The sequence below is a fragment of the Cheilinus undulatus genome, linkage group 1, assembly GCF_018320785.1.
Source record: "Cheilinus undulatus linkage group 1, ASM1832078v1, whole genome shotgun sequence".
Taxonomy (NCBI): domain Eukaryota; kingdom Metazoa; phylum Chordata; class Actinopteri; order Labriformes; family Labridae; genus Cheilinus; species Cheilinus undulatus.
This window is the reverse complement of record NC_054865.1, coordinates 34,225,088-34,251,201: the sequence shown is the minus strand read 5'-3', so window position 1 is coordinate 34,251,201 and position 26,114 is coordinate 34,225,088. Positions and strand designations below refer to the sequence as shown.

At 41.4% G+C, this 26,114-nt stretch overlaps 1 protein-coding gene across 1 annotated transcript in view; it reads left to right on the top strand.

Moving 5' to 3' along the window:
- The window catches only part of zfhx3 (zinc finger homeobox 3), a 460,260-nt gene that overhangs the window by 243,942 nt on the left and 190,204 nt on the right, over nucleotides 1-26,114 (top strand). The window contains exon 6 of the mRNA XM_041786249.1: nucleotides 263-311. The gene's annotated coding sequence lies outside the window, so the exon portion shown is untranslated. The remainder of the gene's footprint in view (nucleotides 1-262; nucleotides 312-26,114) is intronic.

Below are 26,114 nucleotides of genomic sequence, written 5' to 3'. Positions count from 1 at the left end.
TTCCAGGGCTTCTGTAATGATGCAATTATTAAGCATGCTTATTCAGTCATATGTTTTGTTCCATTCAAGCTCCAAACTAAAACATTTCTTGTTAAGGAAATTCAAGTAATTGAAACTTTTTGGAAATTTGGCTTGAAATTCTGCTTAATGTGGTTGTCATGTCACCGCTTTAAAATACACATCAAGCCAGAGTTACTCTGCCCTGCGTTACTGTATGTTTTTAAGTCTTTGTGTGTCATCTGTGTGTTTGTTTCTCTCTTAGGTTGCATTCGGGAGACTTTTGAACAGCCCATGCTGCCTGTGGCCTAAAGGTATGTGCAACACAAATGTCCCAGCTAGAGTTGTCCAAGATACCAGAATTTTAAGCTTTGATATGGTAGTATTAAAAATCAAATGACATCAGTGCCTGTTTTGATACCATAGCATCAACAATGAAAGCCCAAGGTACCCAGGATCGGGTTGATTTATTGTTTTCAATTATCAAAATTTGCAGGCAAACTTCTGAACACTGTCTAAACTGCAAAATACCATTCACAACTTCTTAGTAGTAAACATCGCCAGTGGTTTTGTACATTTCAGACAGTGTGCAGGAGTTTGCCTGTAGTTTTTGGTGGATTCCTCTTCTTAGCACCACCATATTTAAACACATATTAAGAATAACAAAACCATGAAAAATTTGGTCCCAGCAGCAAACAAGGCACCACAAAGTGTTTCACTCTGCTAAACTGAAGCAATGACAAACATATCAAATGTTCCTGGATAGTTTTCATGAAGATATGGTAAGAGCAAAAGTCCAACCTTCATAAAGTCACTAGATGCCACAGTTTTATCTGTTAGTCTGAAAAGTATAATGTATTGATATAAAACTTAATAAAAGTAGTGTATCGCCCACTTAAAGCCAATTAACAAATTCAGTTAAACACTCCCATTCCAATTGCTTTAGTAAATTATATGTTTAATAGTAGAAATAAACAGCTTTTCATTGCAAACTCAATATTAGTGAAAAGCAAACTTAAAATAGCACACGTATGAAACGCTGTCCATAAACAAAACTCTAATAGAATCAATTATGTTTGAATTTTCTCATTCTTCAGACATCCCTTCTTCCACACTTCCTTACACGCTATTTTAATTATGTCTTATAAGTTGAAGTTTAATTTCCCCAAAAGTGGCAGGGGTGAACAGTGATGAGAGCTCAGTGTCACATGTATGCCCTGCTACTTTCTGATCCTGCCTTTCTCTTGTAAACCAGCAGCCTCTCATTTGCACTGTCAGTCTTTGGCAGTGTTTTACTGCTCTCCCGGGGGACTCGTGTGCTTTTGTTAGCTTTTCTGTGAACACACAAAGACTAATTGGTTGATTAGTTCAGGTTGACTGGCCTGTTAATTGAAAAGTAATTTAGATTTGATGTGTCTAATGAAGATCCTAATTTATGCTTTGGCACTCTTCCAAGGGGCTTGTTTTTTACGAGTCTGAATCAAACAAAACGGATGAAAGGAAACAAGAAAATGATTCAGTGTCTCAGAGCTGCTTTGATATCGCATGAATTAAATCTTTGTTAGGTGATTATGCTAAGGATTAAACACTTCAGTGTTAATCCCATTGAAATAAAAATGCTATTGATGTGAAGAAGGAACAAATACCTCTAAAACCATTGGAAGTTTAATTGAAGACCTTTATGTCCATCTTTCTATCTATGTATCTTTCAGTTTATATCTATTTAACTACATCCGCAAATATGAAAAACTTTTGACTCACTAGACTGAACAAGATGGGCAGCCATACTTGGTTAAATAAGTGACAATGTGAGGCATTGATTTTACAGGAAAACTGACTAACGTTTCAAATCTGAGAGGATTAAAAAAAAAAGAAAAAAAACGTTGGAGACCACAGACATAAGGATACATTCAAATAATTTTTCATCTTATAATAACATGGTAATGTACACACGTCATGACTCAGCCAGACTGTCAGACCACACACCTGCTGATCTGCCAGCAACCTCTCGTGATCATGTGACTTCAGAAGCATAACAGACACCTGTCTGTTTATCAATACAATCAGCTTGCTGTTCCTCCACCAGGCTGTCCTGATATACATTACAGATGAAGTAAAAATTATGAAATAAGGAAAAGAATCAGGATGAAATCCTGACTGGAATTAGGGTACAATAGTGTTTATGTTTGTGAGCAGTGAAAGTACCAATGATGCGGTTGGTACCTGGTCTGCTCGCTCTCATTGGTTGTTCTGGGTTTTCCTTTGGAGGCATTATGGCCTTGAGGATTATTCAGACAAATAGTCAACGAGGCTCCACTCAGGATATGCCCCCATGATCGTCAGGATCGTCGAGCTTACAATCCTTTAGATTTTTTGTCTGCCGTCAAACTGTTTCGATAACTAATATCCATATATCTAGACTTAAAGGGATTCTTCTTCAAATTTTGTATTTCATAATGACCGTATAGCTTTGAAATTACGTTATATTTTGTCTCTTAAAGATGACACCTTCTGGGCCATTTTGTTAATTTGAATACATTTGGTACAGTTTTTCATAAATCTGGATTAAAGTCCGACTTTGGCTACTCTCTGTCTTCGTCTCTCTCTAGTCTTGTCATTCCTAGGCTTTAAACAAAGTTTTCCTCCATTTTTTTATTTACAGTTCACATACCTATGATGGCTCAAAACGTTCATATTGCTGCTCTGAACATGTAAAGTAATGTTCATCTAGAGCACACGGAGCAACTTTGGCTCAAAAAAGCTTGTACTGTGATGCCAATCTTCCTCACTTAATCAGCAGCTGAGTCATATTGGTTTCCATTTTTGTCCTGTTGGCATCTGTTTACACAATTATGCTCTGCTTCATTTTCCGTCTTTATTTTCAAATAGTTCCACATGCAGACTGCAGAGTTTTGGAAACAATCTCGGTGCACACAAGACCGCAGGAAACATCAAAAACGCTGTAGTATACATGCCAGGCCAGTAGTTGGCAGTGTGATTTTGCAATGAACCAAAACACACACATGCATAGAGATCCTTCCTTCCTTCCTTGTGCATGTACATAAACCCTACTCCCTCATGGCAATTGACTGCTATTATAGTGTGCATGTGCATTTTTAGAAAGTTGCGTTTTGCCAGTCTACACGATGGAGACAGGGGTATTTTGAAAACTGATTTCCAAATGGTTCCTTTTTCAGGCACCCAAAAGGCCGTTCTCGTGTAAACAGATAGCCAAAACACATCTAAGTTTTGCGCTTTTACCTGAAAACATTATATAAATAGGGCCTAAGTGTGGCTCAAGTGATGTACGACAATCTGGTCTCGAGTTAAGAGCTGTGTCCCAATCCATAGTCCTTGCAACAGGGATACAGTTTTTGACTTTAAAAATGTTTCTAAAATAGCCGACAAAGGTCACATGTGTTAATCCCTCTGTTCAGAATGTTTGATTGTCTACATGTAATTCTGTAGAATATGATATTCTAAGTACACAGTTCATACCAATATTAACTTTACTACCGAAAACTTGATAGGATTTTCTTAATGTATAGGGTAATCATTTTTCCTTTTTTTGCAGTTTATTGAACAGAACTGTGTTTTTACTTCTTATCCTTGGTTTTTGTTCATTCACAAACTGCATGTTCACAAGGAACTACACAGCAGAAGTGCAGGCCCTTTCTTTGTGTGTTTCCAGACACACCATCTTTAGTGTAAAGTGGGTTTATCAGGGTCATCGTCCGTCGTTTAGAGGAATATATCTTCCCTAAAATCCACAATTATACAAAAGGAAATCACATTAAAATCAATCAATAGAAACTTGATTTCCCTTTGGCATTGGGGGGAAGCTCCCAAGAGCCTTTTGACTCCTCCTGTGCAGCACAGCTTAGGGCCTTTCATTGGACATTCATTGCAGTTGTTAAGTGGTCGAGTTTATTCCCTGTTCAGAAAAAAAGACAAAATTAAAAAAAAAATCAAAAAATAAATCCAATCCAGTTAATTTTCAGAATTTCCAAAACATTCCAAAAATTGTTTTATCCACAGCAGTTCAGCACAACAATAATGTGTTGCACAGATGTCTTGCAGCCATTTTTCTCTGCATCATTCCCTTGCTGTAGCCTTGATAAGTAATGTTCCCTTTACTCCTTTAATGAAGGTCTGTATCCAGCTTGTAGGCTATTCCTTTTGGTCTTTGAATCTCAGGAATTTCCATGTTGGATTTCAGTTTAGCAGCTGGGCTCATCACTGCAGCATCAGCGAGGCCTCCTCTGTCTCATGTTGTCACAAGGCAGACTGTGGCCCCTTCACTCTCAGACTACTTCTGTTCAGTCTGACAAAACACAGAAAAGTTCAAGTACAGTCAGTAACTGACTGAGCAGGGTAAACAGTTTTTGTGCAAACTCTAAATTACCACTCATCTCTACATACTCAAAGCCTTTGAACCTCATGTAATCACACAAACATGCAACAATGAACCTGAGAGTGCTACACAGCAGGCCAGACTAGTGCAGACATTAGCAACCTCAGGTTGGGGGAACCCCCCCCCCCTTGTTTAACACATATACATTTCTTCGCACTATTTCCCCATCCGTCACTTACCCGCATACTTAAAGCCGTAGTCATTAGTCGCCCTCACCCTCCCTTCCTTAATGAGAAAGCAATTACCATGAGCTTCCTCTCAGTCCAAGTGGCCTGGCAGCACCGTCCAAAAACCTACCTCCCCACCTGCCTTCAGCTCGACGGCTGCTTCTCTCTCAGATTCTCTTCCCTTGTACCTCTTCTCCCTTTCACCGTGGCTGCAGACTCTCTCTCTCTTTCTCCATCCTCTCTGCAGCCCTCTCTCTTTCGCTCCTCCCATCTCTGAGCTCTAGGCTGCTCTGGGTTTTAGACGGATCACTCTCACAATGGTTGATCAATACAGGTATTGATCCACTGGCAAAATGTTTATAAAATCATTCTGGGCAGCTGCAGTGCAGCGGGGAAGGGGAGGCGGGGCAACGAAAGGGCCAGTATGCCATGCCATTCGCCTGTGAAAGATCCAGCACGACCTGATTGGCTGCCTCTCTACCCGCCTTGCCAGGAAGAGGGCTGGCATAGTGTGCGTTTCTTGATCATTGTTGCTTGGTACACCGCAGCCCTCCCTGGCTTACGCTGCGATTCTTTCCAGACCAACAAAGCAGAGTGTGGCTGTTTAACCTTTTCGCTGCTTCCTTCCCAAGTGGTGGTACTGCTCCCCCTCCTCTTGCATCGGGCAAGACATTAATTTGCATAAATTAGCAAGCTGCGGGCAATCCCAGTCTAATGATCCGCTATCGTTTCATCTCCCCTTACTCCCCTATCTTAACGAGAAAACGGTCTTTCTCGCTAATGCTGCCCTGCTGCTTCCCTGACCACGTGCCTGCCACACAAACCTCGCCCTTGTTTCACCCTCATTGACAAACACTCATATACGCCACAGACCCCTGTATGAGCAACCACATAAGGCTCATATGCTTGAAATGTGTGGGAATTCATAAACAACAGCCACCCATCCCTGTTGTACTGTCATAAGGGAGAAGGAGCAGTCTGGGGACACGGCTTCCCCTTGGCTCCATCTTTGTTTCTCCATTGTGGAGATCATTAGCAACATTAGCAGCACACCAACCGCAGCAGGCTCCAGAGCTCTGTCTGCCGCAAAAACACACCAATGCTCCACATGGGAATGCTACTAGAAGCCAAGCTAACACAGATACTTAGTGGAGTAGAACTAGATAGCGGAATCAAGTGGCATTGTTTATCAAAGGCTTTGTAATCCAGGGAGGAGTTTCGGCTTATGTTTTGCTGAGTGATGATTTATGAGTTGTGTCTTTACACAGGGAAGATGATTGCAGTGTGGAGAGAGGTGTGGTGTAACTTTTTCCAGAATCACAACTCTTGTTGAACCAGACAAACATCTGTCAGCCATAAGGCCAGGCAGTCTCTGTGACCCAGAGTCAACCTCACCCCTCTGGGGTGTGTGGCTTCATGTGTCCCTCCTCCCTTTCTGGCATCATACCCTAGACCCAGATGCCCAGACATCGGCCCAAACCACAGAGTCTAACCCATCCTCCAGCAAGAGCTTTGTCGAGCTGCTTATGACGGGAGCTATTAAAGTGCTGCACTCTTTTAATTAGACGCAAGACTTTCTTCTGCATCGTCCTCACTCTGATCAAGCTCAGTAAATAAACATAACCTCCTAGGAATATGATCACATAAACAGACAGACAGACACATGGCCAAGCAGACACATGTAGCAAGTGTCAGTCACACATATGCTGGAGAGCAGTAATTACTCTAACACATCCAGAAGTAGCCACAGCCCATTCATTACCATAACATGTTGTAATGAAGTTTAATCCCTCAACATGTTGTCTGTGGTTGGGGGAGAGCTGTGTGTGGCTCCAGATGTCTCCCAGGCTGTCTCTTTACTGTAGCACTTGACTGAAGACATGACACTCTGTACTCAACCTTTTATTTTCTCCTTTTTGCCTTTGTAAATTCATTTTTCACCTCATCCTTCTCTTTCTCTTCCCTTTTCCCCACTTTCTGTTTCTCCCCAACATCTCTAAGGGAGTGTGTTATTTATTTCATCTGAATGCAGCGGCTCTTTGGTGCATGCGTCTCACAGCAATCAATTTCAGCTCCGACGGCATAACCAAACAAAGCATGGCACTCATTTCAGCATGGGCATAGATGTAACCCATCTCTCTCATTTTTCCCCCTTCCTGCTCCTTCATCGGAAGACATTTTGTTCTCACTCGGATGCCATTATGTCAATCACCGCAGACGTGTGGTGGTGACGTGTGAATGCAGCTGCAAAATGAGCCAAGGCAAGCAGTGATTGTTAGACACTGGGGAGTTTCAATCTGTTAATGTGCGGAGAGGCCCGCGTGTCTGTTTTGTTGCATATAGCTGTTGTCAGTTGTTGAGGTTGTGATCTGTTTTAAGAGTATACACTCGTAAATATTCAAAATCTGGAAGTATATGGGCGAGTTTTTTCTTTCAGCAAGATTGGAGCCCCCTTTTCTCTACAGGACAACAATATAGAGTGTAAACAAGTAGCAGGTTGCTCACAGTGCTGCATGAATGAGAGGACTGCAGATGCGAGCTCTCCTGTATGCCTTTCTCTGCCAGCCATCCTCTTTGTACAGCAGTTGCAGTTAATGCAGCTGCTGGATTGGCCTCTTTCCTTGCTCTGCTTTTATTGATTTCAGCCAGACACAGAGACAGACAGAAAAAAAGGGCCTTTTCAGGAAGAAGTTAAATGGTCAAGTAGCGGGCGGAGGGTGGCTTTCACCACTTTATTGACGAGGTGGAAAAATGTCACTATTATGGAGGCCCTTGCAGCAGATAGCGAGCTGATTGGATGAGTGCCCCCAGGTCAGAGTGGAGCACGTTCCCCCTGCAGCCAAACGAGAGCAAATAAAAGGGCAGAGGAATCCGCTTGAACTGGAGGTGAGGTTTCTCTCTACCAGGCCTCTCTTTAGGCAATGTTTCTCCAGGTGAGGAAGGCGAAGTATTTGTAGTCTGGACCAAGGGTTGATCTGTGATGGACTCCTTCTCTCTGAATCCTTCTCTCAAAGCACTCTGGGTTGACAATGTTTTATAGCTCTAGGGACTACAATGTTTTATATGTTACACACAGATGTTATAGGTTGCTTTAACTAGGGCAAAGGGTGTGAGGAGTAAAGAAAGATAAGGTAGAGTCACGCTGTTGTAGATACAGCCATGTCAGAAACCACTTTCACATGTGCCATGCCCTCCTGAAAATTTCCCCAAATTTTCTGATTGGAGTGCATATAATGAATATAGGTGGTCAGAATGTCACTCCTGACTTTGGAAGTGCTTTTTTGTGCTGACCTATGTGTTAAATCTCTGCAAGAAGTCAGAGCCAGTGCCACTGGTGCAAAAGGTTGGTATCTTTGTGTACATACTAAGGCTGCTTGTGCTGTGGTACAATTGCCAATAGACTTGTGCTCATTTACACATAGCACTCAGAACCTTTACATGAGGTTTGGGAAAATTCAAATGCATATTAACTTGTTAGTCTAGTTGAAGTCAAATTTCTCAAAGTCTGACTAACACACCTAGATAACGGGGTTGGAGACTGATGCATTCTTGCATGCATACACTTTAATGGGACCCAAACTGGATGAGGTTTTCTGCTCCTGCTCTGCTACCTTCATGCTAAGCATTGACCTGGAGGTTGATGGGCATGCATAGCATAGCAGAAGTTGCATTACCGTCTGTCCTCTGATATCCCTATAGTTAGAGGGATAGTGTGCATTGCTTTTGAGCCAAAAGTAAAGTGTTGAATATGTAAGAAATGTACTGAGCTTTAAGTTTTTTATATGGAATGTTTGACATACAACCAGTTTCCTGCTTGTTAACTTGTTTGCAAAGTCAACAGGAAGACGGTCTGTAGTAACTAGCTGAAAGGGGCATTTCACCATCTATTTATCATTGAGGGGACAGACAACATGCTCCCATCAGGAAATAGTTTCTCCACTGTCCATTCATGAAAACCCACTCTGATTTCATTTGGAGTTTTTTGCACCCTCCGAGTGGTCTTTCATGAATTTTGCACTAAAGAGAAGCTTCTGCCTATCCATTCTGCCATAAAGCCCATATTGGTGACGGGATGCAGTGATGTTTGCCCTCCTTGAGCTTTGTCTCATCTCCACACAGGATCTCTGGAGGAGTCAGTTACCATTGGGTTCTTGATAGCATCTATTACTAAGGACGTTCTCCCTGATTGTTCAGTTAGGCCGAAGGATCAGCTCTTGGAGGAGTGCTGTTTACCCTAAACTTCATCTATTTGAGAATTATGGGGGCCACTGTGCTCCTGGTAACCTTCATTACATCAGAACTTTTTGTAGCTTTACCCAGATGTGTGCCTGTGCCTTGCAACAATCCTGTCTCTGAGCTCTGCAGACAGTTCCTTTGACCTCAAGGCTTGGTTTTTGCTCTGATTTGCATTGTCAGCTGTGGGGCTATAAGTGTGTGCCTTTCCAAAACACCTAGTCAGTTTAATTTACCACTGGTGGGGTCCAATCTTGATGTAGAAAGATCTCAGCAACAGTCAAGAGAAATGGGAGGATTCTGAGCTAAATTTCAAGTGTTTCTGCAAAGGTTCTGAATTGTTATGCAAATGTGATATTTCGTTTTGTTTTGTTTTTTTTGTTTTGTTTTCTTTTAAATTGATATGCAAGAAGTCTGTTCTCACTTTTTCATAATGGGGTTACTGAGGGTACATTAATGAGAGTAAAAACTATTTTTTTTTGGTCCGTAGCCTCAAGCCGCAGCATAACAAAATTGAAAAAAGTGAAGGGATTTCAAATATTTTCTGAATGCACTCTATACTAGGATAAGGAGAGTAGTTTTGTTAAATTGCCTAATTGAGCTAGAACTATAGATTGACCGTCCTTTGTATGCAAATGTACTGAGACAATATAAAGCCAGGAACCTTTATATAGTGTTAAACTGTTGCCTCATCTGCCATCTTATAAACATTACTGCTGTATCCTTTATTGTTTTAAAAAACGAGTTTTAATGGGATTTTACAGGACAAATAGACAAATCATACAATTTGCACCTTTTTTGTTGTGATTTTGGGTAAAATAAGATAAAGACAGTGAATTAAATATTAAAAAAATCATCAAGAGAAATTGAACACAAGCAGGAAAAGGCAAAAAGGGAAAAAGAGTTGAAAACTGCTGTTTATGCAACAGAATGGATAAAAATCTAACAGGTGCCCTGACCGCCATGATTTTGCTGTCATCTTTACCATTGTGTAGACAAACATGGTTATTATCTAGCTGTGCATGATTATAACAACACCCCAATTTGATCTTTTAATATTAGCATATCACCCAGTAATCTGCTAATCAGAGGCAAATTTGTTATATTTACGAAGCAATCGATTAATATTAGAGAAGGACACTCATGGGTTTGTTCCGGCCAAACACATCTGGAATGTCAGCTTCTGCATCCTGAGACCCTCTACTCCTGCACAACTGCTAAAATATCCTGCTACAAGAGGCATATGTGAAAGCCAAACTCTGGACATTGACTGAGAGGCTATCCTAAAGTTTTGTAAAAATTTTCAGGAGTTCATGTGCAAAAGAAAATAAGGATGGAAGACTATCAAAATCAAACAATATGATCAAGTGTGAATTTACCAGCTGACTTACCTTTGGCCAAAATTGCCACTGTTTTATGTTGTGTGCATGGTTGATTGACTTTGTTATCCATCCATTATATTATCTGCAGATGAGTCCTCTCCATCATAAGGAATTAGACTGGTGTCACATCTAGAGTCAGAGTTAAGAGAACATCAGAGGGTAAAAACACAGAAAAGCATCAAGGCAAACATTTAAAAGAGATTCTAACAATGACATCAGGCATTGAATCTGTGTCGTTGTTAGACTGTAAATCCTTACTAATGGCTGAGGGTTCAAACAGAAGCCACCTTCGGTCCTTGCCTTCCGACGTCAATCAGTCTAATTAGCCTGGCGTATCATCTGGCTTGCCTCTCCTCACAGCACAAGACAGACCTCTGGAAAGGTCAGCGTGCCACAGCAAAGACAGAGCAGTACTTAATCAGAGGTGAAAGGGTTTCTTTTCCAAATTGATTCCAGTTTGGATGAGACAACAGCGTCATGTGTTGAGCCGCTTAAAGTCGACTTTTAAGAGGGCTTTTTGTGCAAGAACTTCACAAACAAACTGTTCTAGTGAGATTTGGATTGAGGCCCATGGAGCACCGGGTCATATAAAAGATCTATCTAGGTCTATTTCTCCATCTCCATCTTCTTTTTCTGTCTGTGCATGTCTTCATCTCCAGCTCAGCGTGAGACGCGGTACCCGCTCACATGTGGACACAAAAACTAAGGAAATTCATGCAAACTCCGCAGGAAACTCTGTCCCTCTACATTGTAAAAAATGCAGAATCCCTTTTTCTAATGTTGACACAAAACAGAGCGAAATAAATATTTTGTCTTCCGTCTTACAAAGTAAACTAAGTACCATTAACAATGGACCCCTGAGGCGTTTTATATTTTTACACCCTCTTTAAAACTCTTTTTACAACAGGCTTGTCACAACCATGTATACATATGAGGGAACATCTGAGACTGCCCACACCCACACACACAAACACACATCTGCACACTGCACATTCACCAACTCCCTTATGCTGAATGCATAATAAATGTAATGAAATAATGTTTCCAGTGGGGATGGTTGTGGCTGGGGGATGGAGACGTGTAGTGAATATCAATGTGCTCCCCCCAGACTCCCTGGTTCAATTGGTGTGATGGTGGGGGGTAAATGAATATGTGGGAGTGAGAGAGGCTTTATCCCTTTGCCCAAAGCTAAAGTGAGAAGTCCACACAGATAGAGGAGGGAGTTCTTCTCTGGCCCACTCAGTCATTATAAACTTAAGATTCATGCATTCAGACTGATGGTGGGTCCACTAAATCATACATCTGATGGGTTAAACTCAGTCCTTTGGTCAACAGAAAACTACCATCCTTTTCTAATTGTTCCATGCCAACAACATTCAGAAGTACTTGTATTTTAGAAGTCTGAATCATGATGTATCTGTGCTATGATGACAGATACAGATTCTATCTGTCATATGCTGGCCTACATTACTACAGAAACTATTTACATGCGTTAAACCTCGCAGCTCCTCCTGGAAATCCAAATGAAAAATCAACAGAAAGACAGATTACATTTTCCCCCGTGCCTCACCTTGACTGACTCAAGTGAGCTCATCTGTTCCATCTTGTCAGAGTGGAGATGCTGTGTCTCTGTCAGCCGGCACTTTGATGTTTAAAACATTACCATTAATAATGTTTTCAGCATCAAAATTAATTGCTTTGCTACTGTGTCCTGCTCCCTTCATCCTGAGCTGAAGTGTGCATAAATCAAGACTCTAACTACCTTTGTCTTGCAATTTTTTAGGTCAGGAATTTTGGATGAGACCAAACTTGAATTTGGCCAAGCTGTTTAAGCTCTGTTTGTGTCTCTGTGTGTTGCACCTGCATTTAATGACTGCCATGCAAAATTCCGCATCTAAGCAAGTTGTTTTCATATAGTTTCCAGTCAAAAAGATATGACTACACTTATTTCAAGTCACATTCACCTGACAAGATCAGATGAAAATTTTGTTTCAAGACATAAATCATAAAATGTAAGGCATGTGTTGCTAACAACAAGTAACTAGAACTACCATCTGGCATTTTATACACCTACCTGAGGTATCCAGATGTTGGACACTGACAGTACAGTTGCGGGTCAAGGTGAAGGTTTGTGAAAGTATAAATCAGAGAAATGTTGGAGGCTTGGGCTGACCATGAGGCTCAATGACTTTGGCCTTCAACCTCCAAAATCTAACCTGTTCATCCCTGAGCCCTACAGGAGCAATTGTATAAAGGCAAAGGAAATCCCTCCATGACATTCACAAGCAAGGGAGCCCTTCGACTTTGACCTATGACATTCAACCTCTGAATTCTATGAGTTCATCCTTCAATCATAGTGGAAAATTTTGTAGATTTTGAAAACAATCCCTCTTAGCATTCATAGGCATTTTTACACACAAGCAGGGGATGAACACAAGCCTCAAATGACCTTCACTTTTGACCTATGACCTCTTAATTCTAGTAGATCATCCTTGAGTCATGGCAGGCATCTGCGCAATATTTGAAGACAATCCCTTACAGTATTCATGGCGTGTTGCATTCACAAGCAAGTTATGAGGTCAATGACCTTCATCTTTGACCTATCACTTCCAAAATCTAGTCAGATCATCATCTGAAGATAGTCTGAAGAAAATCCCTCAAAGAATGAGATATAAGGGGTTCACAAGATTAGCAAGGAATGAACATGAGGCCCTATGACTTTGACCTTAGACCTGGGTGCTCCAAGATCTTGTAAGTTAACCCTTGCTCTGTAGAGCATTTATGATGTCAGGTACTGATGTTGGACAAGAAGGCCTGGCTTGCAATCTCTGTTCCAGTTCATCCCGAAGGTGCTCGATGGGGTTGGGGTCAGGGCTCTGTGTGGGCCAGTCAAGTTCTTCCACAATGAACTAATCAAACCATGTCTTTACAGTCCTTGCTTTGTTCACTGGGGCACAGTCACATTGGAATAGAAAAGGGCCTTCCCTAAGTTGGAAGCAGAGATAAAGGGCCTAGCCCAAACCCTGAACAACAGCCCCATACCATTATCCCTCCTCCACCAAACTTCACAGTTGGCACAATGCATTTAGACAGGTAATGATCTCTCAGTATCTGCCAAACCCAGACTTCCCCACCTGACTGCCAATCAGAGAAGTGTGTCCGCAGGGCATGTTTCCACTGCTCCACAGTCCAGTGTCACTGTGCTTTACTACACTCAATCCCATGCTTGGCATTGGACTTGGTGAGTTGAGGCTTGCATGCAGCTGTTCTGCCATGGATTCAATGAAGCTCCTGCTGCACAGCTTTTGTGCTTGCGTCAATTCCAGTGAAGGTTCACCTTCTTCAGCTTTGGAATCAGCAGAGCGTTGGCTACTTTTACGCACTATGTGCCTTAGCATTTGTTGTCCTAGCTCTGTGATTTTCCGTGGTCTTACACTTTGTGGCTGAGTTGCTGTTGTTCCTAAACACTTCCACTTTCCAATCACTTACAGTTGACTGTGGAATATCCAGCAGGAATGAAATTTTACTTTTTGATTGCAAAGATGGCATCTGTCTATCACAGTACCACACTTGAAGTTACTGAGCTCTTCAGAATGGAGGCGCGATAGCTCAGTGAGTTACATTGCTGACTAATAGAATAGTATAGGAGATTAATGGTTCGAATCCCAGTCAGCAAGGACCTTAACTCCTGGAACACCTGCCTACCTGCCAGATGTGAGTCGCTTTGGATAACAGCGTCTGCTAAATGACATTGTAACAGTGTAGCAGTATTTGCCAGACACCTGTGGTAACAGGTCTGATTGAAACACCTGAATTTAATAATAAACAGGTGTGGCCAAATACTTCTGTCCATCTCATGTACATACAACCTAAACATAAAGCCTCCTGTCTCACTAATACACCTGCTTAGATTCGAGTTTTTGCAGTGTACAGAAGAGTCTGAAATTCTTGACATGGCTGGGATGTTGAAACATCTGTCATTTAAATTAAACCCTAAAGACTAAGACTGAAAATGTTAATGTTTGTGGCACAAAGTTCTGAATAGTGTAAAAGTATGTGAGCTTTAATGGTTGTAGAAATTTGGGGTACTTTTCTACAACATCTATTTTAGTATGATTATAGAATTTGAGCAAAAAATGTTGCATGATGTAGAAAGCATGAACTTTTGCCCGCATAATTAGAATACCATACAGGCTACTTCTCTTTACGACAAAAGTTGAAATATTGGAGCTGTCAGTGAGTTAGCTTTGGGATGTCGTTCATTGCAGGATGTGGTGACTTTTGAATTAGCTTGGATTAGACGCTAGAGAAGTATTTTTGTGACTTCCAGATGTTCTCTTATCTATAATTCCCAGCTGTGTTCTGAGAGGTTAAATGAGCTGGAAAGTTTCTGTCCAAGCTCTGTTATCCTCATCAAACTCCGGGAAATGTAATTAGTGCCTTTTTGAGCTCACATCGCCTTACAACTCCCTCCTAAATAAACATAAAACATTGCCTTCCTTTATTTTTTTTCCTTTTATTTAGCCACACCTCTTAACTGCCAAGCACCTCCTCTGGAGTGGCTCTGGCCCTACCCAGTCTCTGAGGCCCCTGCAATGTGAAGACAGGGTGAGGAATGTGTGAAGCATCCAAGGAAACATGAACTGCTATTTTCCCACAAGTATGAAAAAACAGAGGCAATGGCTGTGGAATCTTTCTGACGCAATCAGCTGGTGGGACGGCTGCTGCACGGTGGGGATTTGGACAGGGGCTCAGGTCAGGCTGTTGTTAAAGCTGTAGTCTTAGGACTTAAAGATCAGATCTGCTGACCTGGGTAAAAACCTACAGCACTAGATAGCAGGAACTGCTGGATGGCCCCATTTGGGAGCACTCCATTGTTCCTGCGATTTCAGTTTTAACAGGCATCTGTGGGGCAGCTTATTAATTGTTGGTTGACCAAAGTATCATTAAAAAAGTAGACAGCGGGGTGGCTTTTACAGAGATGTGAGGGAGCAGGGAGCTGAGACAGGAGAGAGGATCACTGAAGCAGCCCCATGAGGCCCCTCCGAGAGACCCAGATGATTACCACATACGGTTTTCTCTGTAATTCTTCATACATTAAGACACAGTTGAAAGGAATTCCCCAATACAAAAACAGCTAACTTTAATCTTCTTTCTTTCCTTTTCTTCTTTCTTTCTTTCTTTCTTTCTTTCTTTCTTTTTTCTTTCTTTCTTTCTTTCTTTCTTTCTTTCTTTCTTTCTTTCTTTCATCTAATTATCTCTACCCCCATAATCGCTGTTATATTCATCATAGTGCTCAGTATTTATAGGGTCTGTTTTCATCATAGTAATAATGTCACTCTGGAATTCCCATGCAGAGAGAGGCAGAGAGACATACATCACAGAGTATATAGAGGAAGCAGCTGGAGGTGGGGAGGGCTGCTGCTATGATCCAAAAATCCTTGATGTTAGGAGACCAAAACAACAAGACTGCTTCCCTGTACCTCCTTGTACATGCCCACTTGTTTTGACCTTTTGTCTGAAGAGATTCTAGATGACCTGGGTGTAACTCGGCCCTAACCTCTGATCTGTGTCTGCACCTGGACTGGCTCCTGGAGGTAGCCCTGAGACTCCCTCTCTTTCTGAGCTCCCTGAAAGCTTGAGAAGGGTCTGTTCTGTATCATTTGGCTTTTTACAGTTCTCACAGATTTTTCTTCTTTTCACAATCAGTCTTAGAATTACAATCATGGTAAGTTTAAAGTAGGTTACACATTCAAGGAGTTTGTATTTGAATTTGTGCATAATGCTTACAGCAGTTTAGTACTTATATGGACAGAATAATGAATATATGAATAAAGTATGTGAGGTATGTATTTTTGGGGTGTTAAGTGGGCTGTATATTTTTCACAGGCATGTATGAGATGTTGTTATGAGCAAAATTTACAGATTAAGTGCACCAATGAAGAGATTTTTAAAGTAAACTCCCCAATAAAATAATTTTTTTTTAAAGCATTGCAAACAGCAGAGCAATACATTTATATAATACAATAAACAATTAGATGAGCCCCTTCCTTTCTTCCTTCCTTTCTTCTTTTCTTCCTTCCTTCCTTCCTCCACCTCTTCATCTCTTTCGCTCTTCCTTCCTTCCTTCCTTTATTCCTTTCCTTGTTCAGCTCTTTCTTTCCATCCACTGTCAGTATCTTTCTTTCCTTCCTTATTTCTTCCTCTACTTCCCTATCCATTCATATCTATCCCCTTCCTCTCTTCCTTTATTGCTTTATTTGTTTGCTCCTTCTTTCCTTCCTTTCCCCTTTCTTTTTTCCTTTACTTCTCCGTTTTATCATTCCTTCCTTCCTTTCTTTCTTCCTCCCCTCCTTCTGTCCTCCTTTGCCCCTTCCTTATTCCCTTCCTTCTTTCCTTCTTTCCTTCCTTGCTTCCTTCCTTTGTTTCTTCCTTCTTTCCTTCCTTCCTTCTTTCCTTCTTTTCTTCCTTTTTTTATTTCTTTATCCTTTCCTTCGTTTCTTATTTCCTTTCTTACATTTTCCTTTCTTCCTTTCCACCTTCCTTCTTTCATCCTTCATTTCTCCCCCTTCCATCCTTTACTTCTCTCTCTTATCCTTCTTTCATTCCTTCCTACCTTACATCACTTCTTATCCATATCTTCTCTTCTTGTCTTACTATCTTCCTTCCCGTTCTTTGACTGTTCTGTTCATTCTCTCCACTCTTAGCCGCCCCCCCCCCCCCCCACTTCCAAGGGACTCCTCTGCCTCTTTTTCTCCGCCTCCCCTCGATGTTTCTCCCATGTATTTGGGTATATATTTAACACCCACATGTGAGGCCTGGTGAAAGTGCCTGGGGAATGGAAAGGAAAACAAGCATGCCCTCTCTCCCGGCCCTTTAGTGCCGGTCTGCTATAAATACCTCCGGGTGGCGCGCCAGTTCCAGCACCAGTGGCATGGGAACCTCTCTCCCTCCTCTGGTCCACAGCCTGGCCACTCCAGTCCAGTCTGGGAAATCCTAAGCGGGCCGGCTTTTACTAAAGGGCGGGTGGCTATGATGTGTGCTGCATGTAGAGAAAGAATATGAAGGGCTCTCTATGACAGGGGTGGTCCTCCTGTATGTTTTGTGTGCTTCCCTCAGGAGCATCCCTGTGTCTTCTCCTCTTCTCCCTCTCTGTCATCTCCCTTTTCAAAGGGTTTCATGTATACTGCATTTATGCTGTTTTGCTTTATGAAGATTGTATGAATATGTGTTTTTTCAAACTGTTAAAAAAGAGAGATCCCCTTTTCTTCACCGCGGTGAAGCGTTTGTTATGTTGCTCCCCCAAAAATTGATTTAGACTTTTCAAAGGTTTGTTCTTCACAGTGCTGTCTCCTTGTGTCGATGCACGACAGGCTCAGCTCATATTTTCAGAGTTTGAGGTAATAGTTTTAAACTGACAGACTAAACATCTCCCTCCCTGGCTGTTCCACTTCTACACAGTAAAGAGTTTTATGTGCGCAAACACACACAGACAGACACACACTCTGACCTAATGATTATTTATTTTTGGTTTGTTGGGTTCAGGAGAATATGCTGCTGTTGTAACCTAAAAATATGTCTCCTAGGACACTTTTTCAAGTTTAACCATCATAGTTTAGTGCTGTAGGTGCGAAGCAGACCAAACATTACAGGTATAACTTATCCAATGGCTTCAGTTCTAAAAAAAAAAAAATCAAAATTAATATTCAAAGCTAAAATGAAATATCAAAACTATCAGTTTGGTCATTTAACAGAGTGAGTGTGGAGATTAATTATCCTCTTGTTCTGTTCCTCTCCTCACACCTCTCAGTATTCTCTCTTTGTCTCTTTTCCTTTCCCTCTCTTAATGCTCCCCTTTCCTCTCTCCCTCCCTCTACAAGGCTCACTTGTTATTTTTTCGTACAAGGTCCTGTAATTAAGTTTGACATAAGCACAGGGATTAAATATGCGGTTGAGGAGGGAGAGAAAGGGGCTCTGTTACAATCTCAAGGCCAGCTGTAAAATGGAACCAGATTGCGACACTTGGAGTTGGAAAGTTTGGGAAAGGTGCCGAGACTGGAGCTGTGTTCTACCGACTATGGGATTTGAGTGTTTCTCCAGCTTGAGAGCAGCCAAAAGACTGCTGAGTATCCAGTCAAAAGCCCTAATATTAAAAATACTTAGGCAGAAGACTAACGCTCAGCACGGTCCAATGATAATTTAGTTTTCAACTTAAAAGCTGCAGACTCCTCCAGCTGAACACTGTCTGCCCAGGCAGATGACTGAGGCCCTTACTTTAGCCAAAATAGCTGCAGCTAAAATAATAGAAAGCAAAATATAACACCACCTTTCTGCACATTTACTCTCTGTGATCATTATATATCAGCCATCATTGAGGTAAAAGACAGCTAATGTCCACAAAGAGGAGAAAACTTCAGAGTGGAATAGTTTTCAGGTGAATAAATAAATAAATAATGACACCAACAGCCTCCTATTAATGTAAAGAATGCATCAGGCAAAAACATTTCACATGCTATCACTCAATCACTGACACCAAATATAGAAATATAGGCTAAGATCAGCCCCCAGTGCACCGAGCGTGTCGATAGGATTTTCTTCTGTTCTGAACTCTGAGAGGTCTCACATGGAACTTTGCATTCTTAAATAACTCTGGCAAAATGCTTTAATCTTAATGAGTCTGAACAGCAAATCTCTCATCTGCAGCAAAAAGGATTAGGAATGCAGAAAAAAAAGGCTGCCGTTCCACTTTGATGAATTGTGTTTAGAAAATCCCTGGGCATGAAGTTTCCCCCCGATGAACAAAGCGTTAGGCGAGAAACGGATGCTTTTAAACAACACAACTTATCGGAGAAAAACAGAACATGAATTTAAGTGAAAATACAAAAGCGGAGCTGATTCGACTCCTCTGCAAAAATGATAAAAGTGACTAACTCTTTTTCCTCAATCCACTTAGCTGCTTTTGGAATCAAACCTGGAGTAGCTTTGCACAAATTACGTGCATTGTGTTTCCTGTGCCTCATCAGTAGTGTGTTTATTTATTCCGCATGATGCATTCTCCCTTTGTTAAGCATAAATAGATGAATTCATAATTTTTCGCCTCTTGGTAGATGCACTTGAAATGGGTTATGCAGTGATGAAGAAGGGAGCTGATGAACAGAGACAGTTAAGTGCTACAAGGTGTTGCATTCAAGACCACAATAACTCTGCTACTCCTCAGCACTGTGCTGTTTTTCTCATTGCTTAAAGGAGCACAACTTTTCCACCAAGTGTGAAATTGCAGTTAGTTAAGTATGCCATTATGCGGAGGTGTTTATTTGTATTTGATTAATACATTATTGATAATATGTTAATGTAATCCAAATCAAAGCAGTTCAGCGTTTACTTGATTAATTATTACTCTGTGGTGTAATTTCCCCAAACAGTCTGTGCAAGTGCGAGGGGTTAGAGCAGTAAGCCTCTGGCTAGTTCAGACTGCTCAAACTACAAAGAGCCTGACTGTACTGGGACCTGCTCTTGGTTCCCCTCTTCCAAACCCCCACCCACCTCCCCAAATGCCTCCAGGCCTTTTTAGAAAACTACTCTGGCTGATTTTTCGCTGTATTTATTTTACCTTTCTCTCCAAATCAGCGCTCCCCTTTGTTTCCCGTAATGGACTTTAGACAGAGATGTTGCTGAGGCGGTCTGGACATATGATCCATATTAATGAGAAAGCACCATCATATAAATATCCCTGTGAAATAAACAAGTATATCAACAGGATATATTTTTGAATAAATAGACTCTTCCTCCTGTGGTGGGCTGTAGAGGCATCAGTGTCCTGTGTGTGCAGGCTGCTGATAAATATTACCATGCACTTGACCTATATTGATCCCACAGTAGGATGTGTACCCACTCCAGCACGCTGAGCCTAAACATCTGGTCACCAGAGTGCTGCTTTGAATGACAGATAACATCTGGGAAGTCTGCTGCTATCACAGGAAACAATGTTCCTATCTCCCCCTCCCCGGCCCACGATCGCTCCTCACTCTCTCTCTCCCCCCTTGTCCCCCTCCTTACCCCATGTCCTGCTCATAAGCACATCCCTCTCATTGATTTCCCATTAACCCCTTCCAGATTGTGAGTATCTGCCCACCCAGACACGCAGACACCAATGGATTGATTACTAACATAATGGCATCACTATGGCTGCCCAGTCCCATCAGTCTGGCTGGTCAGGTCCACGTCCAACTGTCTGCTTTCCTCCATCATCGGCCTCTTCACTCGTTTGTTTTCACTATATTTTTAACTCTCTCTCACTACCTCCTTCTGCTTATCCTTTTACTCTAGTCCTCTATCCTCCTCATCCTCTGTCCCCTACATCTTCCTCCTCCTCCTCTCAGCTCCCTGTTAATATCCACCTGGCATTCAGCCTAAGGTCACACATGTAGACGCACCATCTGAGGCCCAGTACTCAATGTTCCTATTTGCTTTCACAATACAGTGATAAAGCATGAGTTTACGTGCAGATATTGTAGCTGACTATATGAGCTTGCAGGTATGTGCTGATTAGTGTCATTGAGGACGGCAGTTCATTTTCGACAGGAGTCTGAGATGAACTGTGCTAGACGCATTTAGTAGCATCAAAATAGCAGTGCAACTTTAACTTCAATTACTATGAAAACAGACTTACTTAAAAAAAAAAAACCTCAGCTATGCTATTACAATGGAGGAGAAAATTAAACTTCTTCCTGTGTGTGGGTGGCTATACTGATGTGTGCATATGTTTATATATTTTTTTCTTTTGTTGTTGAGCAGGCTGTCTGTTAAAATATATACTTACATGAAAGGATTCCATCATATCTGTTTCACTATGTATTTCCTCCCTCACTTTGGCAGCTGCTTTTGCGGCAGAGATAAAGTAAATGTGTGTTTGTTCGGTTGTGTTTGTGAGCCACAACGGAGGCAAGTTAGAAAAAGCCCTTCATTTAAGCATGGCGTGCCTCCATCAGTCCTCGTCTCTGATGTACAAAGAGCCCAGAGGAAGGAGCTTCACAGCTGTTTGTAAACTATGAGAACAGGAAAGGTCAACAAAGTAATGCAGTGCGTTTTTTGTAACGCATTTTCATCTCTCTCTGTTCCATAGTGAGACAGCAGGGCTGCGCCCTGCCTCAGTAGTACTGGTGCATTTAAATTACTGTTCTTGCCTGGAGAATAATGGTGAAAGCATAACCCCATTGTATTCTTTGATAAACTCTGGAAAATGCATGCTATAAGCTGAGGAAGAGGCGCGGTTTAAGGGCACAATTGCCTTGCAAATCTACCATGGCAAAGTTTTTCTGAGAGGGAGAGAGGGAGGAAGAGAGTAGTGAGAAGAGGGGGAAATGTGGAACTGAGGGTTGAGGGGGAGAGAAACGGGGGAGCATGAGATGGAGGATGCGGCGTGTGGGGAGAGTAGGGGGGCCTGTGTTGCAGGGACATGTGTTATCTCTGGGTGCAGAGGTCTTTGTTTGCAGGGCAGAGAGGTATAGATTTCCTCTCCATGTCAGCGCCTTTATTTAGAGCTCAGCACAGAGGGGGACAATAGCAAACTAATCCAGCACTGAATCAGGATTAATATTCAAGCTGCAAATATTAATTCACAGCCGAAAGGAGGAAATGCAGAATGTGTCAAAAAGCTCAGACAAATAAAGAACAAAACAGCCCAAGATCCTTGACCAAAAAATTCCATCCCGAGTCTTTCATATGAGTGCATTATTTTTACATTCTCATCTCAGCATTCTGTTTGATTTCTGTATTAATCTTCATAATGATTTTCTATAGAAGAGCGAGAGCTGGGGGAAGCTGAAGAGCTGCATGTTGTTTTTGGCTATTCTCCTCACTAAGCTCTGGATTTAAGATCTGGATTTGAATATTTATGATAGAAAATAATAGAGGTTATAAAAATAAGTCCCTGCAGAGCTGGGCTGTAAGTTATAGGGGTAAGCAATGCCTCCCACATCAAAGACGCCTGGAGTTGTTGGCCGGTCGTCTGATGCCTGTAAAAGCCTATAGCTCTTCAGCTGGGCCCAGCAGAGTGAGCGAGCGCCTCTCATATGATCCAAAAGTGTCACTCACTGCTCATGAACCCTCCAAATTTTGTGAAATTTAAAGTTTATATCTCAATTTAGTCTTCTCTGCTGCGAAACAAGAGAAAACAAAACTGCCATTGGGGTTAGATCGTTTGACTTGTTTCAAATATAGTTTCACTTATTTTCAGATTGAAACGAGTGACAGTATTTGTAAGTGACAGGTTTATCACTCCTCTAGTTTCAACATCATATCACTTGATCTCAGAAAATGTTTTAAACATGCTGGTTTGCATTTGAAACAAGTGACATTTTGCCTTCCATTTGACAGTTTTTTTTCTTTTCATAGAATTCTTAGATGTGAAGATTCAACACCAGACTTTTGACAATGATATTTTGGAAAACTGTTAAAATAGTCTGTTTTTTTTCCCCTTTTCTGAGTGTCTCGCTTACAGGTCAGAGCATCCTGTCCCAACACCATGGAGACTGTGTTGTGTGAAGTATTTGATAATCAATGATTGTACCTTAGAATGTGCCAATAGTCCACACTGGTTAAACTGAGGGATTAAATATTTATCCTAATGGTGTCAGTTTTGTTTTCTTGTCCCGAATGACCACGAATTAGAGGACAGAGGAATACACTTTTAAAAAATGGATTAGTACTTTAAAAGCTAGCATGCACATCCACAACACACCCTTTCAGCACATACACAGACACACAAGAGCACAGTAATCCCACACTAGGGGGTAGAGGCCTGTTGTATACAAGCCTAAAAAAACCATTGTGATGTTCAAAGGGGCTTCACAGAGGCTCCAGCCATTGATAAGGTCTAATGTGATGAGAGAGTGTAAACTTCATCTTTTATACATGGCAACATAATGTGAAAGGTCAGCTTATCTTAATCCTCAAATCTGCAGCATCCAGGCCCATGGCCCCATTTCATGAAGTTAAAGAAATAATCTCAGAGTCCATTCTGAAGACGGCCCCCTAGCTTATTATCTCCTCGCCGAGCTCCAATCAGAGGATATCATTAGAGCCTTCTATGAATGCACTGTAAGGAATGATTATTTCTCTTTTCTAATCGGCCCCAATCATATCATGGAATCAGCTGGACTGTGTGCTCCTGGTGGGAAGCTTTATTATGTCCAGTGATTAATCATCAAGCACTGCCTTATCCCTCTTAGACACACAGCACAGTGCTGGCATGGTTCACAGAGGGATGATGGGAAACATCACCTTCATCAGCACAACGCTTACCGTATTCTACGTAATTAGACTCATGAAGAAAAAGTTTGACATATATAATCATCTCAAGGATGTAAACATGGCTTAAAAGCCTGAGTCAGTCAGTAAATTTACATGATGCTGAAAACAAAGTCAGACTACTGGGTTAGTTCAACTTTAGAATATGTGTGAACATGCCAGTCTAGTTGAGGTCCTCTACAGCAAACCTGAGTGACAGTGAACAGATAGAACAACTACTGAAAGATGATTTAGAGCATTGGTTCTCAGCTGGTGGGTCAGGACCCAAAACTGGTTTCTGATGCCATTTTCAATGTGTCTTAGACGTGTGCTTGGAAAAATATGTGGCAGAAAGTTTATGATGTGATTTTATTTTGAGGGATATACAGCCATCTCTTAGTTCTGTCACAGTTTTAGTTCCATTTCAAGTCTGAACTGGCCCAATTCTGGTTCAAACATTTGTGTATGATTGAAAAATTGAAGAAATTTGAGTTGCGATTTATGATCAAGTCAATGCTGATGGATCCTGATGCTAGATCAGTTAAGAACCACTGATTTAGAGGGATTAGGAGGGACCAATACATCAGGGCTCCTAGAGAAGTTACGTTTATGTGGATTGCATTGTTTTCTAGGTTGATGTAGCCACTGTCAATTTATTTTTATCAATACGAAAGGTGAAGAGGATTGAAAGATTAGTTTATTAATACACAAGGAAATGAGTAGGAGCTCCTCAGTGTCTGAGTACCTGAGTATTTTGTTGGAAAGGCCTAGCATAGCTACCAATACTTGTTTAACAGAGAAGTCCAAGCATGCAGAGGTCAGGACAGAGTTGTTGTTATCACAAAGACATAGCTTTGTCTCAAATCCAACCAAAGAAAAGAAATGATGTCCAAAACTACTAAAACAAGAAGTAAAGTCAGCTCTCAGCCGTATAGAAATTGTAGGTAATGCAGTTGGCATGGGGGTAGGGGCTTGGGGCTTAGCTCAAGCCGACTGGGGTGGGTCAAAGCAGGTTTCAGAGAAATAAGATGGTGGTGGATAGTCATTTTAAATTCCTTGAGGCTACACGTGTTCAAGGGTTGAACACAATGGGCACTTTAAGGTGGTAAGACTAGTTTGTTGAAAGGTTGTTCTATGAGGTGACCTAACCAGGTTTTGAAAAACTTGGCAGCAGGCACTGAAAGTAGACAAAAACCGGTGAACTCAGGTGGTATTCAGAAATGGAGCGCAGCCATCCAGTTGATCCATTTGGGAAAGGAATATTCAGGGGGTAAGTTTATAAGTTGGCAAGAGTCAGACTGCCTACAAGGTGCTAGTGACTGGAAGGTGCAGGAGGAAACCTTGATGTTCACAGGACATAGCTCACACTAACCTGAGGCCTGACAGTGCTACAGTCTGCAGTGTATACTACAGTGTAACAATGTCATTTATCAGACCTATTTGTCCAAATCATCATACATCTGAGAGTAAGCAAAGATCCTGAGAGGAGGAAACATCAGTAAGTGCCACAAAGAGTTGGGTGCAACAGCCCCCATAAGTACAGCAGGACAGTGTGAGTCACTGTATTTGAGTTTATTTTGGAAAATGGACAATTTACTGGTAGGAGTCTTTAGAGAAACAGGTGAAGAGAAAACGCTTTAATATGCAAAATGTATTTATTCATTTAAGGTGTATTTGTTAGGGACAGATACAGTATACAAAGCCATTTCATGCAAGTGCCATAGTGTTTACAGCAAATGCTAATTTGCAACACCCATCCCTAGAAGGGCTTTTATGAGAATTAAAAGGCAAAACAGTTGATTTAAAAGGGAGACGGTGAACTGGGTACAACATGAGACAGTAAAAACACATTCAACAGCGACAATGCTACGGAAAAAAAAACATGAGTACAGCTCTGTTTCTGAATTAACCAGGATTTGGAAGCAAAGTTTGTGATAAGTTTCAGCTGTTCAGGTAGAAAGTTCCAGGGTTTCACTCCTTTTACAGAGAAAGCAGTCAGAACAAATGATGTTTTGCAAAATGAAGCGGCTCTGGTGGGTCCGCTGCAGCTCTGTAGTCTCCATATATGTACAGAAAGGTGGAGGAGCAAGTCCATTTAAGCGTTTAAAGACAAACTTTATATTTTGAAAATTAATACAATTACTAAAACTTAAAATCTTGACTGCTTGACTGATTTGCCTGAGACCAGGCAGTTAAACCATAAGAAAGGTGTGAAAGTACCATCAAGTTTTAAAACTTGAAAGCACAATTAGTTGTCAAGCACTTTCTTATCATCCTAAAATAGAAGAGATTAGACCTAATGGTTTGGCAAATCTTTAGGGAGCAGAATCTGGGCAGCAGGGATAAAAAAGTTCAGGTTTATTAGGTAGAAGTGGGATGTAGAGGTTGCTGTTAAGGATATGAGGAGAAAGGTTGCAGAAAACCATTCATCTTTGTTCTTCTCTCCTCTATGTCCTTTTCCCTACCATGAAATTAGGAAGTAGGTGCAGGTAGCGCCACAATCTGATCTGGTGTGGTGAATGTCAGCCACAATCAAGACCAAATTTAGAATCAAGACCTCAAAATTATTTGTTTATTTTTGTTGAGAGAAAGAGTGTGGGAATTGACACGTGGGAAAGGACCCCGAGACTGGAT